Source organism: Bubalus kerabau, chromosome 1 (assembly GCF_029407905.1).
Source record: "Bubalus kerabau isolate K-KA32 ecotype Philippines breed swamp buffalo chromosome 1, PCC_UOA_SB_1v2, whole genome shotgun sequence".
NCBI lineage: Eukaryota > Metazoa > Chordata > Mammalia > Artiodactyla > Bovidae > Bubalus > Bubalus kerabau.
The window spans coordinates 49,342,436-49,358,259 of NC_073624.1; positions in this window are offsets into that span (position 1 = coordinate 49,342,436).

Genomic DNA, 15,824 nt, shown 5'->3' on the forward strand with positions numbered 1-15,824 from the left:
ATAGTCCTCTGTTCTCTTCTCAGGCATAACAGGAGGGGACAACCAGGGACTAACCCCGAAAGCTCCAAGGAATATGCTTCGGAAACAGGGAAACTGAGGTCCCAATCAGGGATCTTCCTGTTACCAACTTTGTGACCATGGGAGAGTCATTTAATGTCTCCAGCCTAACCCACTAACGTGGGTGATCCCCCATGTGAAAACTGGATGATAATAATATCTCCCTCACAAAGTTGTCAGGGTGATTTAGTACAATAGTATTTCATAAAATACTAGCTTGGAGGCTGGCATCTGGTAATGTCCAGTGTTTGTTGGAGACAAACTCTTTTTCTCCTTAACTGATGGTAATGAGACTAATGTTAGTCAGTGTTTTTCCTATAATCAGACCCCAAGCACATTCTGCAAGAAACAAAGTCAAAAGTAAATCCCTCCCCAGGTTTCAGATGTGGTAGAGCCAGTGGGCTATGTACATGGACTTTGGCCAAAGCTACCTGTCTTCTAAGTCCAGCCCCACTGCTCACCCGTTTTCTGGCTTGCAACAGGCTTATTAAGGTCCTGAAGCCTTAGTTTCTTCATCTGTGACGTGGGTGATAATACCAGTGTGCCACTGTGGGGCAGCTATGAGAGCTTGCCAGGCTAGTGCGGTTTATGGACTTGACAGAGTCCCTGGCACATAGTAAACTCTTGATGCTCATTACCTCCAGTCATCATGGTACATGATATGAGGTACATTGATTAAGAATGTGGGCTCTAGAACCAAACTTAGTAAACTCAAAACCTTCTGTGAGTTCCCGGAGCACAGTAGGCAACCTTGAGCAGCAGCTCAGTCTTCCTGGTCTCAGCCTGCCTACCTGTAGTATGGTGATAACAGTGTAATCCTCACGGATGTTGCTGTTAAGATGAACTGAGTTGGTACATGAAAAACACTCAGAATAATGTCTGGCTAAAATAAGGACTCAGGAACCATTACATTGTCTTAATTTCTTAAAAAAAAAAGTATCTACTTTGGGGCACAAAGGGACCCAAAGTGCCTGCTATTTTGTGTCCCCATGGACTGCAGCCTGCCAGGCTCCTCTGTCCTTGGGGTTTCTCAGGTCACAAGACGACAGCATATATACACAAAATTCATTCTATCAGGGACATGAGCAGAAACAACCAAATAAAACTCCCGTAAAATACCTAAGAGAAAGGAATTAAAAAACAAGCAGAGGTTACTGACTGGTCAGGAAATGAAGTCAGACCATGGTTTCTAAGCTCTATTAAATGGAGAAAAATACAAACAGTTGTGTCTGTAATAGAAGAGGTTCTCAAAAATTTATATAGATATGATTTATGTATTTAAAATTATATATTTTATAGAAGTGAGCACATTTATATTTTGACTATATAAAATATGGAAATGTAGCAAAATGTTAAAGAATTCTCAATGCATGATATCCAGGAAACTGAACCTGGTCTATAGTTAAGGGAAGCAATGTGGTATATAACAGATGTTCACTAATGATTTATTGAATGAATGAATGAATATTGGGGGTATAACTCAAAATTATGAATTAATTTAATACCTGACCAAAAAAGCATGGAAACCACTGGTATACAGAATTATTCTCTGATTCCTAATTTAAGAATCCAAACTCTCCCCATTTCAATCCCATCACCCTTCCCTTTCTTTGTTCCTCCATCCATCCTCCATCTACTTGTGATTTCATCTCATTTTCCAAACATAAATTGCCCTGCTTCTCTCTTTGTTTGAGATATTCTTCCTTCTGTCCTCATTCATCCCTAACTCTTCCTTTCAAGCCCTATTTAAATGACTCATCCTCTATGAAGTCTTTCCTAACTCCCCCAATGGCCTCTTTCTTCCTTGCCTCTATATCATCTTGTACAAATTTTTATTACAGCTCTGATCACAGTGTATTATAATAATCCATTTTGAGTCTGTCTTCCCATTCTCGGTTGAACTGTGATAGGACAGTGCTAGGCAAAAAGTCAACCCTTAATTTCTTTTTGTGAAAAAATGAACAAAATAATGAATGGAGGGATATATGACTGAATATTTTTAACTACTGGATGGACTCCTGTCCTCCTCTTCACTTCCTTTCTAGCAGAGATCTCTTTTTCCTCTGACTGTCCCTGAGGGACTTACTGAGTTATTTTTTCACCCTTATTTTTAAAGATTTTTTTTTCGATGTGGACCACTTTTTAAAAGTCTTTATTGCATTTGTTACAATATCACTTCTGTTTTATGGTTTGGCTTTGGGGCCACAAGGCATGTGGGATCTTAACTCCAAATCAGGGATCAAACTCACACCCCCTGCATTGGAAGGCAAAGTCTTCACTATTGGATCACCAAGGAAGTCCCTCTCTCACCTTTCTTAATCTTCCATCTTTGCATACCTTGCTTTTTTCTTTTCTTTTTACACTTCTTATATCTTTCTCAGCAATCCCAACATCTTCCATTCTCTATCCACACCTGGTCTTCTGATCTACCAGCTATTTCCCAAATGCCCCCCTTTTTTGGTTGGGGGGGGGATCCAGATGTCTGACAGACACTGATCTCAAAAGTCTTCTAAATCACCCATTTGGCTCTTTCCTACTCAGCATTCAAAATTCTTGGTGGTGAATTCATCACCACCTCCAGTAAGTTTTGTACAACCAACTCAGAGCCTTTCAAAGAGCCTTCCAGGATTCAAGTCAAGCTGCACCAGGGCACCTTCATCCTCCACATCCTTGCTGTACATTAATTTCCACATTATGCACTTGCATTGTGCCTGGATATCTCCCCACATCTCTGGCTCCATTTCCAGTCTGCCTGCTGTAACACAGGGAGTTTTGTGTCAAACTCACAATTAACAAACTACTGTATTTAAGCTAAAGTAAGAAGTGAAAGTGTTGGTTGTTCAGTCAAGTCTGACTCTGTCCACCAGGCAACTCTGCTCATGGGATTCTCCAGGCAAGAATATTGGAGTGGGTAGCCATTCTCTTCTCCAAGGGATCATCTGGACCCAGGGATTGAACTTGGGTCTTTCGTATTGCAGACAGATTCTTTACTGGCTGAGCCACCAGGGAAGCCCTGTACTGAAGCTAATCTCAGCCTGATTAATGGCTGCTTAAGCCATCAGTGCTGATAAAGCAGGGCTGTCCCTACTCAGGCAGCTCTGCTGCTTCTAGACTCAATTGTGTCAGAACAAGGAGGTGGCATGCATCCTGCCTCCATCAGAGCCCAGGGATTTCTTAGTTCAGTTGCAGGTGATTGAACACAGAGATGAATTTGCATTTTCCAGCCTTCTAGAACTCTTGGGAAGGCTGTCCTATGGACTCAGTTCCAACATCTCCCTCCCCACCTCACTTAGAGATGCTTTCAGGAGCCTCCAGTTTGCAGTGAATATTTGCCAGGCAAATCTGCTTGTTGTTGTTCAGTCACCAAGTCATGTCTGACTCTTCAGGATTCCATGGACCACAATGCTCCAGTTTTCCTTGTCCCTCACTGTCTCCTGGAATTTGCCCAAGTTCATGTCCATTGAATCAGTGATGCCATCCAACCATCTCATCCTCTGTCACCCTCTTCTCCTTCTGCCTTCAATCTTTCCCAAAGATCTTTCAGGTCTTTTTCCAATGAGTCAGCTTTTTGCATTAGATTGCCTTCAGTTTCAGCATCAGTCCTTCCAAAGAGTATTCAGGGTTGATTTCCTTTAGGATTGATTGGTTGATCTCCTTGCTTTCCAAGGAACTCTCAAGAGTCTTCTTCATCATCACAGTTTAAAAACGTCAATTCTTTGGTGCTCAGCCTTCTTTATGGTCCAACTGTCACATCAGTACATGACTGCTGGAAAGACTAGCCTTGACTGCTTGCACTTAGTCAAACTGACATTTTTCTGGTGAAAACATTTCAAAACTTTTCTGCACATTTCCTTTGATGATTAAGGTAACATTAGCATATAATATTTAAAATTATATAGAATTAAAATTTCCCTTTAATAAAATGCAGCATATTCTGATCACAGAAGTTTAAAAATATGGAAGTTTAATAAAAGGAAATACCGCCCATGCTTCTAAAGGCAACCTCTTGAATACTTTTGATACATTTCTCTGCAGTCTTTTTCTATTTTCATTCTCAATGTTTGCATAGTTTCAATGGTTTTATGAGTGCAATTTTGAATCTCAATTTAAAAATTAATATAATTAATACTTCCTAAGACTTTCTTTCCCCTGGAGTGGAGCATGGAAACCCACTCCAGTATTTTTGCCTGGAGAACCCCATGGACAGAGGATCCTGGAGGGCTACAGTCCATGGGGGAGCAAAGAGTCAGATATGACTAAAGAGACTTAGCACAGCACACATGCAAATTTCTCTTGCTTGCATGGGTATAAGTAAGTGTCTGGAATACAACAAAATAATAATAGCTCACTTTGAATATTTACCTTTGTCCATAGTACAAGGCAATGGCACCCCACTCCAGTACTCTTGCCTGGCAAATCCCATGGACAGAGGAGCCTGGTAGGCTGCAGTCCATGGGGTCGCTGCCAGTCGGACACGACTGAGTGACTTCACTTTCACTTTTCACTTTCTTGCATTGGAGAAGGAAATGGCAACCCACTCCAGTATTCTTGCCTGGAGAATCCCAGGGACGGGGAAGCCTGGTGGGTTGCCATCTATGGGGTCACACAGAGTTATGAAGTGACTTAGCAGCAGCAGCAGCAGCATAGTACATATTTCTATGTCATATGTATTTTCCAAACTAGAATCTGTGCACTAATCTTACAAGGTAGATGCAATTATAAACACTTACCCACTCAGGACAATGGGCCTCAGAGAAATGAAAGAACCCATCCAAGTTCACAGGGTTAGGAAATAGCAGAAATATTGTTTGAATTCTGGTCTTCTGCATCCCAAAACCTGTTCTCTTAACCATTAAGCACACTGCAGCTCCAAAACACATTGGCCAGTTTTCTCTACACTAGTGGTCTTTGCACATATTCATGGGAAGGAGAAATCTATTTAGATTTTAATAGATAAAAATCTAGTTAGAGTTCACACATTTTGGGGATTCATTTTTCTTCTTAGCAGGTTGTTGTTCAGTCAATAAGATATGTCTGACTCTTTGCGACTTCATGGATTGCAGCATGCCAGGCTTCCCTGTCCTTCACTATCTCCCGGCACTTGCTCAGACTCATAGCCATTGAGTCGATGATGCCCTCCAACATCTCATCCAGTGTTGTCCCCTTCTCCTGCTCTCATCTTTTCCAGCATCAGGGTCTTAGTAGGTGGTTTATAGTAAACCATGTGATAGATAAGGCAGAAACAAAACAGAATAGGAGCTGTAGAGATTTCTCTTTGTCATCAACTTAAACCTCACCCGCAAGTTCACATCATCCTTTCCCTGATTTTCTTATCATGATAACATGATCCTGTGGCTATTGATATAACAAGGGCTTGGAGCATGCCAATTTAATTTGAATGCTAACTGTGCCACTTGCTGCGTCTGTAGCTTTGAATCAGTTCCATACACTTTTAGTTTTCTCATCCACAAAACAGAAATAATAATGCCTATCCTACAAAGATAATTACTTTGAGTCTTAAATGAGGATTAAAAGGTCAACAAATATAAAGCCTCTCAGAGTGTCCCTGATAATTAGTAGAGTACTGTTAATGGTAGATACTTCTTTATGTAGGATTCAACACATTTAGGGTTTTTTAGCTTTCCTGATAATATGTATTATCATCCATTTTGTCATAAATTTTGTTTTTACTAAGAACGAGTCCTTGAGCTAAATTAGAAAGATGCCAAGATTAAAATTTTACTCATCTTTTGGATTTTTCTCTATCTCTTCTGAGCGGTCCAGATACTCCTGCCTAAAAGGAGGAGGATGAGAGAGAAAATAAGACACAGGCTACTGCCAAACGCTCCAGCTCCAAGCAGCTTAATGGACCAGGAGAAGCAGGAGCTTGGCCAGACCAATGTCCCTCCACACAGTAGTGATTCTGGGTTGTGGCATGAGGATTCCCATTTATTTCATTATTTGTATTAACCACAAATATACTCAGTGGCTTACCGAAGAAGAGTCTGAAAAGGTTGGCCCCTTATAAATCCCCTGCGTGTGTGTGTGCGTGTGCACGCTCAGTGACTGTCATGTCCAACTCTTGTGACCTCATGGACAGTAGCATGCCAGACTCCTTTGTCCTTGGAATTTTCCAGGCAAGAATACTGGAGTGGGTTGCCATTTCCTTTTCCAGGGGATCTTCCTGACCCAAGGATCAAACCCCTGTCTTTAGAGTCTCCTGCATTGGCAGGCAGATCCTTTACCACTGAGCACATGGGAAGCCTATAACTCCCTTTACACAAGGTTCAAATTCGTCTCCTCCCAAGTTCCTTCTTTGCTGAGCAAATTTTCATATTTGTTCAAATACTTGCCAAATACTTCAAAAATTTGCCAAATACTTCTCTCGGCCTGCCTCCAAAATGGAGCTGTGTAGAACTTTGGTTGCTTGTCTGTAGTTATGATTTATTTCATTAGCATATGGATTGGTTCCTTATTTCAAGATCATCACCACAGGGTGGCTTTATCACCAGGATACAACTTTATTATACCTGCACCTTCAGCTCTAGTCAGACAAATTTTTTATGCACATACAGCAGATCTCATTTTTATGATCACAAGGGTGTAAACATATAGCAGTTTATTTATTTTCTGAGGTTCCATTTGCCTATATACTCTTTTTTGCATTTTATCCCTGTATCTTATTCTACTTCCATTAACTAATATTGATAATTTTTCTTCATCTGATATAAAACATTCCCTTGTGATCAATGCTGCTTAATTAGCAGAGTTCACCATGTAATCCAGTAGACACACATAAAATCAAATATGGAAAACATTGGGGAAAACAATCTTACATCTGAACAGTGTGCACACTGTGGAGTGGTGACTGGAAGTAGAGTAGTTAATTCTGCTTCGAGCAATCAGGAAAACCTTTCAGGGAGGTAAAAGTTGAATTGTGTCTTTAAGACTCAGTACAAGACTTCCAGACATCTCCCTGAACAAATCAACAAAAAAGAACTGAGAGGTTAGTATGAGGCCAGACATGTGCAAAGACATTGGAGGCCTCAACCACGATAGACCAAGTAAATATTAGGTTCTTCAGCATGGCTAGAGTGTAGGGAGTGTAGGGTTAAAAGTGGAAGATAATGATGGAAAATAGGTTTGAAGCCTGAGCACAGAAGGCTGTAGGTCTCTATAGGGTTTCAAACTGTAGGTGACTGGGAGCCATTAAGTAATAAGCAAGCAAATAAAAAAATCTGTAATTAAAATAGCAATCATTTAGTGAGCCCAGAATAAAGTGACAGACTCTGTGCTAATTTCATGTAATTTCACTGTTAGAGATGAAAGGAATTAAATGAGATTAATAACAATATCATATGGTATTACAGTTAGTGACCCAGGAGGGCCTGGATGCTACCTAGGAAGTCATACCGACCCTACCAAGAAGCTCTAATGTAGATAGTAAAATATGCAAACTTTAAATCCAGCCCTGTCACACTAAGCCTGCACTTCTAGTCACATTTTAGAGTGATTGGTAGTGACTGGGTGGGGAAAACCTTGGAGGAAGTAAAAAAGCAAGCAGAATGTTATTTCATGAGTCAAGGTAAGGAGAAACTAAATTAAAGAAGTGGCCCTGGGGATGAAGAGAGAGAAACAGATTGGAGTGGTATTTAGGAGATAGAATAAACAAGACTTATTCACTGAAAGCAAAAAGTGAGCAAGAGAGAAAACATGACTGGGCTGCAGACTCTGAGATCTCAGGGATAAAGGACAGCTTGGAGAGCACTCCAGCCCTTTTCCAGCTGTCCTCCCATGCAGAACCTCAGCATACCACATCTTGAAACTTTCTGAAACTGCCCCCGAATGCCAGGACTCCCACTGCCTCCTCAGTCTTCCTTCTGTAACTACTGCAAACACAGAGGTGATTTAACTGTACCCTCTCAAGCTTTTCATCACCTTTGTTTGCAGTTAGCTCTTCATTGTTCTGCACTAATTGTTCTTCTGGACACAGCTCATGCTCACCCAGCTCCAGCTCTACACAGAGCCAATTTCTCCTGAACTCTTGTGTCCCTGGTTGTAGAGTAATGGTGAATTGATCTTTACTTTTGAATCTCCAGTGCCCGGCACAGTATCTAGCACATAGAAGGCAAATGAATAAATAAATACTTGACTTTTCTGAGCTTAAGTTTCCTTGTACAAGAAAAGAGAATAGGAAGTCCTATCTTAGTGCATGGCTCTTTTTTTTTTTTTTTTTTTAAGATTTTTAAAATGTGGACCATTTTTAAAGTCTTTATTGAATTTGTTACAATATTGCTTCTGTTGTTTATGTTTTGGTGGTTTTTGGCCATGAGACATGTGAGATCTTAGCTCCCCGACCAGGGATTGAACCTGCACCCCTGGATTCAAAGGTTAAGAGTTAACCACTGGACCACCAGGGAAGTCCCTCAATGCATGGTTTTGATGATAAAATGTGATTTTAAAAAGGTAAAAATGTCTCGCAGGTTGCATTGTACAATGTCCATGAGGGGAATTATTACTGTCCTCATTACCATGAACACTGGTTAACTATGTGGGTCAGCTTGACTGAGTCAATAAGTATCCAGACGTTTGATCAAACATTATTCTTGGGTGTGTCTGTGATGGTGTTTCTGGATGAGATTAACATTTGAATTGGTAGACTGAGGAAAGTATATTGCCCTTCCCAATGTAGGTGGATCCTGAGAAATCAACTGAAGGCTTGAATAGAATGAAAATGCTGACCCTTGCCTGAATAAGAGGGAACCTCTCCTGCTTGGCTATCTGTGAACTGGGACATCGGTTCTTTTCTTGGATTCATGATTGAACTGAAAATTCAACCCTTCTTGGGTCTCGAGGCTTCAGCTTTCAAATTAAAACTTCAGTCTCAGATTGGAACTGCACTGCCAGCCCTCCTGGGTCTCCAGCTTGCCAACTGCAGATCTTGGGATTTGTTAGGCTCCCTAGTCACATGAGTCAATTCCTTATAATACATCTCCTTCTCCTATGGATCAATCGATCAATAGATAGATTGATTGATAGATAAAACATAGATATAAGTAAACAGAGAGATGAATGGCATGTATAGCTAGCTAGATGGATAGATAGATGACTTGGCTGTTACTGTTCAGTTGTCTGTTGTGTCTGACTCTTTGGGACCCCATGGACTACAGCACACCAGGCTTCCCTGTCCTTCACCATCTACCAGAGTTTGCTCAAGCTCATGTCCATTGAGTCGGTGATGCCATCCAACCGTCTCATCCTCTGTCACCCCCTTCTCCTCCTGCTTTCAATCTTTCCCAGCATCAGGGTCTTTTCCAATGAGTCAGCTCTTGGCATCAGGTGGCCAAAGTATTAGAGCTTCAGCATCAGTCCTTCCTGTGAATATTCAGGGTTGATTTCCTTTAAGACTGATTCGTTTGATCTTACTGTCGAAGGGAGTCTCAAAAGTCTTCTCCAGCACCACAGTTCAAAGGCAGCAATTCTTTGGCACTCAGCCTTTTTTATTGTCCAGCTCTCATATCTGTACATGACTACTGGAAACACCATAGCTTTGGCTAGACAGACGTTTGTAGGCAAAGTAATGTCTCTGCTTTTTAATATGCTGTCTAGGTTTGTCATTGCTTCTCTTCCAAGGAGCAAGCGTCTTTTAATTTCATGGCTGCAGCCACAGTCCACAGTGATGTTGGAGCCCAAAAAAATAAAGTATGTCACTATTTCCATTGTTTCCCATCTATTCACCATGAAGTGACAGGACTAGAAGCCATGATCTTCATTTTTTTGAATGTTGAGTTTTAAGCCAGCCTTTTCACCTTCATCAAGAGGCTCTTTAATTCCTCTTCACTTCCTGCCACAAGGATTGTGTCATTTGTGTATCTGAGGTTATAGATGATAGATAGACAGATATAGATAGAGATTCTATTGGCTCTGTTTCTCTGGAGAACACTCACTAATAAGACATGGTTATTGCCAAGGCCAACATTTCAGAATTCTTCCCTTCTAAGAAGCTCCCACTGAAATCCAACCCATGATGAACAGAGTAAGAAATTTTACTGTGGAGAACTTGGGCAAACTCAAGGGACTGGAGTGGACTGTATATGTGGGGGCTGGGCAGGAGAGACCCACAAGGTCAGCAGCACAATCCACACCTTCTGTTAAGCAAAAAAACCTCAGAAGTGTCCTCAAAACCACAGCAGGAGCAACGGCTGGACAGTCAACTACTGGAAGGAGACATGACCAATCGTATCAAGATAAACCCCAGGGCTACAGTCTGAGACTTCCAGCTTGTTACTTTTTGTTGTGATGTATCCAGATACACTCAGGATTATTTCAGGAAACAGAATGAGAAGTGAACAGACAAAATATGTGGCAAATGGCCAGGGTATGGGCATCTCTAATATGTGAAGAAAAATCATTGAAAGATTCAAAGATGCAGGGTGAGTTCTAACAAGTGGTTCAACACATACAGACACACACACAAAGTCATGGAGTCAGGGACCTGTGTGTAAGTGGTAGCTCCAACTTGGTGTGATAACAGGAGGGAGGTGGGAGGAGGGTTCAGGATTGGAAACACATGTACACCTGTGGCAGATTCATGTTGCTGTATGGCAAAACCAATACAATATTGTAAAGTAATTAGCCTCTAATTAAAATAAATAAATTTAAATTAAAAAAAAGAATTTAGGTAAATTAAAGGCTCTGGAGGAAATTCTTTTCATTTCTTTCTTCATTTTTTAAAATATTTGAACCTAAGCATTCATTTTCCAAAAGAAATTCTCTTTAGAAACATGTGCAGCCTGAATAGCTCTGGACTTGAGTTGGAAATGAGTTCTTCCAACAGACCCTTAAACTCATCTGTCAGGCCTGAAACAAATTAACTCTAATATTGTGAAAACACCATCCCCAGCTCTACAAGGTCCCCAGGAAACATGTCCTTGGACAGCAGAGATGCATAAGAAATATGAGTGGACTGCCCTACCTGAAGGGAGACTCTGATCAATGCATTCTTGAATGTCCAGGAAGGATCCGATATAAACTACATCAGCTTTGCTATAAAAGAGTGTGCAAAGACCTTGATGGAAGAGCTGCCCAGTTTTGAACCAATCATAAAAGGCACAGACATGATAAAGGACAAACTGGAGGATCAATGCTGGGTCTGGGCCAAGTCAAGTGGTGGACCAGATGAGCTCTACTCAGTTTCAAGGTCACCTGCTTGAATCAAGAAAGCTTACAAATAATTCAGTAGGCCAAGTGTGTGGCTCAGGGGCCTGGGTTGATCTCCATGAATGCATATATACTTATAGAGGTACCAGTGCATTAGTAGAAAGATATTTTCTTCTGAAAGAATTCTTTTTGAGCATCATTTATAGCACTATAAGTTATGAGATATTTAAAGATTTACATACCTCTCTGATCTATCTTTCACTTTCATGCATTGGAGAAGGAAATGGCAACCCACTCCAGTGTTCTTGCCTGGAGAATCCCAGGGACAGAGGAGCCTGGTGGGCTGCCGTCTATGGGGTCGCACAGAGTTGGACACGACTAACGTGACTTAGCAGTAGCAGCTGATCTATCTGGGCTTTCCTGGTGACTCAGTGGTAAAGAATCTGTCTGCCAATACAGGAGACATGAGTTTGATCCCTGATCTGCGATGATCCCTTGGAGAAAGAAATGGCAACACACTCTAGTATTCTTGCCTGGAGAATTCCATGGACAGAGGAGCCTGGCAGGCTACAGACCATGGGGTCACAAAAAGTCGGACACGACTGAGGAACTGAACATTGCAATGCCTTGCTGATTTATCTATCTGCTAAAAAGAAATTAAGATTCTTTGAGGAGATTTCCTTGGTTAAAACTTTGTGCTGTCATTGCAGGGGGCATGGGTTCGATCCCTGGTTGGGGAACTAAGATCCCACATACTGCATGTCACAGCCAAAAATAAATAAATAAAAATAAAACAAAATCTCTTGGGTACAAATGAGAGGAAACCAATTTAATCAAGCTTAAGAAAAAAAGAATTTGCTGATTCAATGACTTACATCATTTAAAATTTACTTTTTGATGTGGACCTTTTTTTTTTTTTTTTTTTAAGTCATCACTGAATTTGTTACAAAATTGCTTCTGTTCTATATTTTGGCTTTTTAGCTCTTTGACCAGGGATTGAACCCATGCCCCCTGAATTGGAAGGAGAAGTCTTAACCACCGGGCCAATTTTTTTTTCTTTAATGTGGACCATTTTTTAAAAGTCATTATAGAATTTATTGATGTATCAAGGAAAAGTCCAGAAAAATGCAAAAGTCGGGCAAGGCAAGGATTCAGTCAAAATAGTCAAGATTCTGTTACTCTCCCCAGTTCTCAGATAGAGTCTATCCATATGAAGGAAAATATGGCAGCTGGCAACTCCAGACCCAGAGTTTATTTCCAATGGAAACAAATCCTTCCAAAAATTCCAGCAGAAGGCATCATGGAAGATTCTAATTGGTCCAACTTGGATCATATTTCCATATCCCTAAGCAAATCACTTTGGCAAGGAGAATAGGATATTCTTATGAAAACAGAGATGCAGGAAATGGTAGTGCAGTGGTGAGATGGGTGGTATATAGATAAAAGGAACAGATGTCTGTACTTGTTTCCTTTTCTATGTTTTTAGGACCAGATGAGATAACTACTTGAAAATTATGTTTTAAAGTGAAAATTCTTGTAAAAATTCTGATATGTCTAGCACTTCACAGAGGGATAGTCAATGTTAATGCTTTATTTGTCTACAAATAGCTGAGAGATAAATGTGGGATCTTTTCTGGCATGGCAACCCACTTCAGTATTCTTGCCTGGAGAATCCCATGGACAGAGGAGCCTGGTGGGCTACAATCCATGGGATCACAAAGATTCGGACACGACTGAGCAACTTCACTTCTCTTTTCCACATTGAGTAATACAAAGATAGAGTTTCTGGAATAATGAGACCTGAATTCAAGTTTAGACACCCCTGTGTTACCAGATGCATGATCCAAGGCATGATCTGCTAGTTCACAGGACTGCTAGGGGGATTAAATGAAACTTACTATGTGGAATTACTTTGTTACCCAGAGAGCTGTATGCAAACATAAGAGGAAACAGTGAGAGTTATGAAGCCATGTTCCAGAACAAAGAGAGATTGGAAAAATGCAAACTGGAGCTTAAATGCCCCCAAAAGCCTGCAAGGCAGCTTCAAGGTCTGAGGTGGAGAGGTCAGTTAGATTCAACTCTCTGGAGTGGTCAGTTACAAAAGCAGGGTCAGCCTGGGGCAGTCACTGATGTCAGGGTCTTTTGGTAAATACTTTTAGTGGAGAGAAGAGCAGGTTCAAGACTTCTCAGCCATGCCAGCTTCTCTCCATCATCCCATATCACTCTGGTCCTACAGCCTACACTTCAGCCTCCTTGGGAAAGGTCCAAAGAAAGAATTATTAATAAAAGAAAGGCTATGCAGGAAGCAGAGCTTAGTGTTAATATCTCATCATCTAAGATTCAAGAATAATATCTACATTTGCATTTACATGAGCTGGGAAAGGCAGGGAGAGGGAGACTGGTGTATGGGGGTTGAATAATTTGGCTAGAGTACATAGATGTTTTCTACACCAGACTCTTGGACTTAACCTTGCCTGACGAGCCCTGTAAGACAGAGCAAAAGAATAGCCCTTTTGGGGGGGGTCATCCTCTGCCTAATTCATTGATTTAACTAAAATAGTTCATTCTTATTCTCTAAACATCCCATCAAGTTGCTCAATGCTTTTCTATTAAAATTCATTGAGTCCTTACTCTGTGCCAGGTCTCGTGCTGGAATCTGAAATGTGATAATGAACCCATGTTCCCTGTCATATCAAGAAGCCCAAGAGGTAAGGATAGTGAAGCATGATAGGGAGCACAGGGGAACTGGAAAACAGAAAAGTGGTATCAAATACAGTCCAAGGAGGCATTCCAAGAATGCTTCCCGAAGGAGGAGAGTTCACATTATCCAGGCAAAGGAATGTGGGAAGACCATTTTGAAGAAATATGAGAAGCCTTATAATATGTACAGAGATTATGAAAAAGTGTATTTTACAAAGGACAAAGTATGTGATAGAAATGACGTTGTTGAGGGGGTAATTTGGGTGTATAAGAAGCATGGACCTTATCCTGAGGTTGTTAGAGAGCCAGTGAAGGGCCTAACATGGACTGCCTGGTCTTATTTTTATTTCAGAAATATCTTTATGGTGTCTTCATGGATGATCTATTAGTGGTAAAGCTGGGTGTAGGAAATAGAGAGCTAGAGCAATAACTTAGTTGGAAGATAATGAGGTTTTGAATGAAGACAGAGCTCTAGTAGGGATGAGAGAAGAGAATTAATTTTAAAATATATATGGAAGGTAAACTTGGCCAGATAGGCTACAAACTGATTGAATATAGAGCTGAGGGAGAGGGCAAAATCCAGTCTAATTCCAGGCTTCTGACTATGGGAACTGGTGTGTGTGTGGGTGTGGGTGTGTGTGCTGTCATGTCTGACTCTTTGTGAATCCATGGACTGTAGCCCACCAGGCTCCTCTCTCCATGGGGTTTCCCAGGCAAGAATACTGGAGTGGGTTGCCATTTCCTTCTCCAGGGGATCTTCTCAACCCAGGAATTGAACCCACGTCTGTTGCATCTCCTACATTGGCAGGAGGGATCTTTACCACTAGTGCCACCTGGGAACAAGTAGTACCATTAAATGAGTTACTGAAAGCAAGAGGGATAGGCTTAGTGGAGCCATGATAAATTTGCTTTGCTGCTGCTGCTAAGTCGCTTCAGTCATGTCCGACTCTGCGATCCCATACACAGCAGCCCCGTCCCTGGGATTCTCCAGGCAAGAACACTGGAGTGGGTTGCCATTTCCTTCTCCAATGCATGAAAGTGAAAAGTGAAAGTGAAGTCTCTCAGTCATGTCTGAATCCTAGCGACCCCATGGACTGCAGCCTACCAGGCTCCTCCGTCCATGGGATTTTCCAGGCAAGAGTACTGGAGTGGGGTGCCATTGCCTTCTCCAAAATTTGTTTTAGGATGTTTTTAAAACTGTGATATTCAAGGAACATCTAAATGAATAGGTCTGTTAAGTAACTGCATCCACAATTCTCTGTGTCAGGGTGAGTCTCACCAGACTAGGGGCTTCCCAGGTGACTCAGTGTTAAACAATCCTCTTGCCAATGCAAAAGATGTTGGTTCAATCCCTGGGATGGGAAGATCTCCTGGAGGAAGAAATGTCAACACACTCTAGTGTTCTTGCCTGGAGAATCCCATGGACAGAAGAGCCTGGTGGGCTACAGTCCATGGGGTCACAAAAAGAGCTGGACACAACTTAGCAACTAAATAACAGCAATCACCAGACTAGAGACAGTAGTTAAATCCACAGAACCATGTGCTATTGCTCAAGGATAACAAAGACTGATGAAAGGTGTCAGCTGTGTATGCCAAGAATCCAAGATGTAAGGGAAGAAAGGAGGAAGTAGAACAGATAAACAAAGCCAAGAAAAGAATGGCCAGAAAAGGAAAGACAAAGAAGAGGGAAGTCTCAAGACAGAACGCAAGTGGTCATTGTTATCAAAGGCTACTTAGCTGTCAGGTGAGTGACAGGCTGAAGAGTCCTTTGGAGGTGGCAATTAGTAAGTCACAGGTGAGAAGAGTAATTGAGATTGAGAGAGATCAGTTCTGGGGGAGCCAATTAATAGCATCCCTACCTCCCCAGTCTGTGGGCAGAACCAACTGAGAAATTAAGACAGAAAAAT